The following is a 2,848-nucleotide window of genomic DNA, read 5'->3' on the forward strand; positions in this document are numbered from 1 at the left end:
TGCAAGTCTTGACCATCGACATGACTAGGAAGACCCATAGGCATGACCAGGATGAGAATGGTGAAGTTTGAACCCCAGAATTCCTGCAAGCCTTGACTAGGGCCCGACTAGGGGAAACTAAGGGTGTGACCTGGTTGACAGATGTGAGCACTAGCAATCTTCTTTGTGAGATTTTCTACAAAAGTTTCCTATTTTGAATTTTAAACCTTGTAAACCCTTTTGGGTATAAAATCTAAGTTTGTCTATGTGTCTAGGGTTCCCCTTTGGCCCCTCTTTGATTAGTAATAGACCTAGAGAGTCTTTGGGTGTCATTTAGAATAGATTTACTACTTTTCTTTCAATTCTTTGTTTTGGTTTGTTCTTGGATTCATTAGAGGCCTGTGACAACCTTTGATTGCCTGGTGCTACCACGTAGAGTATATGGTTCTTCATTGTATTATTGATTGCTAGTGACAGGCCATTGAGTTGCAATTGAAGCTATTTTTCAATACATGTTATTTTACTACTTTCATTTAAATACCTGCGATTTAAATACTTGTTCTTTAATTTCCATACACGTTTACTTCTCTAATTGTATTGAGACCCTAGGGTAAAGGATAACATAGCTAGGAATTTAGTCACTTATACATAATAGGCTATGGTCTATGTACGAGGTGTTCTCGTGATCGCTGGATAGAGTATACCCTAATTCCAGATCATGCTCCAGACGATTGGAGCACATTCACTACTCTATACCACTCGAATGGTTCACTTGATCATCTAGCCTAGTATAGATAGTTGACCGGACATAGCTATCACACACGATAGTCTAAGTTTATTCATGATTTAAGATCAGCTTTGCAGGAGTAGTGATAACATAAATTTACCTGCTTTTGTTGTTGATAGAAAACACCTTCAAAATCATACCTTTTTCCTTTTTACACAAAGTATAGTAAATTAGGCTAGAAGTGGTGAACAACTGCACTAGAGTCCTTGAGGATCAACACTTGACTTATTCATTGTTTTACCAAACTTAGGGCTAGTCAGAATATAAATTTTATCTTTGGTAGTTAAGGACCCAAGCCTTGGCCAGCCTACCAAATTTTGGCATCGTTGTCGAGGACTTAGTTACAATTGTAAGCCAATTTCTAGTTTAGAGTACTACTACTTTGTTTTTCTTTGTTTTATTTTTTATTTTTTGTTATTTTTAATTTTATTTGATACTCTAAAGTCTTGATTGTGTGCTTCGTGTGTATATGTTGGGTTTGCGCTCTTTAGATCCTAAGTTAGTGCCTATAGACCCTAAGATTAAAAGATCCTATAAGTTAATTAGGAAAACTACCACTAGTCTCGAGTTAGCCAAGTCGTTTGAATCAAAACTCATGGCTGAACGTCCTCCAGTTTCTACCTTTAAAAACCCAAAATCCCAAGCTCCCCTCTAACCTGTGGTGGAAGAGTAACATCTTTGGCCTTTTAGAGACTACTTTACACCCAATACATACACTTTTCCATCTCATATTCGATTTTCAGATGTCGAGGTAGCTCAATTTAAGATTAAGACTTCGATCATCTCGATGCTTACCAACTTTTATGGGAATTCAACTAAAAATTCATATAAGCATCTTGATGAATTTCTTGAAATTTGTTCCACCATGCATATACCTAACTTTGGTGATGATGTCCTCCGATTAAGGCTATTCTCATTCTCTTCGAAGGACAAAAATATTGGCTGAATTCCTTAGAGCCAAACTTGGTGACCAACTAGGCCATAATGCAACATGAGTTCTTGAAAAAATACTTCCCCACTGGGAAGACTAACCACTTGAGGAAGCACATCACTAGTTTCTCACAATTTGATGGGGAACAATTTTTCAAAACTTGGGAGCACTTTAGGGACCTCCTACACAAATGCCCACATCACCAAGTCTCTAAGTGGAAATTAGTTCAGACCTTCTATGAAAGGTTAGCTGAGTGAGACCAGTCCATGGTTGATGCATCTTGTGGAGGTACTTTTCTCACCAAACACGAGAATGAGGCATGGTCTCTCTTTGAGCACCTTGCTGAGATTTATTAGCAATGTGTTGTTGCTGCTCGTAGACCGTCGCAATCTTCCTCTTTCCATCCTAAGGGAGTCTATGAGTTAGTCGTGGGTCATAACCTTGTGCCCATACTGCACACCATTGCGAAAAATTTAGATCAATTTTTGTCCCTAAAACAGCAACCTTAGCCTATGGCATGTGCAAAGGTGTGTGCCATTTGTTCTAATCCATCTCACACTTGTTATAATTGCCCCTCATGTGCCTCCCTCACCTGAGTTTATGTAGGAGGAAGTTAAGGCCACCCAAAATTTGTACGACATGCCATCCAATGACTCATATTCTAACAAGTACAATTTTGGGTGGAGTAAGCATCCTAATTTCTTCTGGAGGCCACAAGCTCCGAGTTTTCAATCTTAAAGATGTCAGCTATCACTCACTACTCCACCTCCTCGCCCATTCCAAACCTCTCAAAATCCTCCCGTGTGTGCCCCTAGACCTTAAGTTTTTTAGCAACTCTCTCCTCTTTCGCCTCAATATGATAGATCTTTTTAGGAGACGGTATTGAAAGCCCTTAGGGGCATTGAGGATGATAACCAAGTTAATAAGCAATTACTCCACTCCCACTCCCAGTCTATTGCTAAGTTAGAAGCCACTATGAGCCAACTAACTACCCATTTGAGTAGGAGAAAAGAGGGTAAGTTACCAAATCAGTCTCTAGTGAACCCTAAGGGTCAATATAGGGTAGAATGTGAGATGACAGCTAGTCCTTCATCGTATCATAAGCAAGCTCAGACTGTGACCATTCTTCGGAGGGGTAAGGAGGTAAAAAA

The 2,848-nt window shown here is 39.4% G+C and overlaps 1 non-coding gene across 1 annotated transcript; it reads right to left on the reverse strand.

Annotated features, from left to right (window-relative positions):
• Positions 1–1,799: 1,799 nt before the first annotated feature.
• Positions 1,800–1,905, reverse strand: LOC131159033 (small nucleolar RNA R71). Its single transcript, XR_009137649.1, has one exon. It is a non-coding gene; the product is annotated as a small nucleolar RNA R71 (small nucleolar RNA).
• Positions 1,906–2,848: the final 943 nt, after the last annotated feature.

The sequence above is a fragment of the Malania oleifera genome, chromosome 6 (assembly GCF_029873635.1).
Source record: "Malania oleifera isolate guangnan ecotype guangnan chromosome 6, ASM2987363v1, whole genome shotgun sequence".
Lineage (NCBI taxonomy): Eukaryota > Viridiplantae > Streptophyta > Magnoliopsida > Santalales > Ximeniaceae > Malania > Malania oleifera.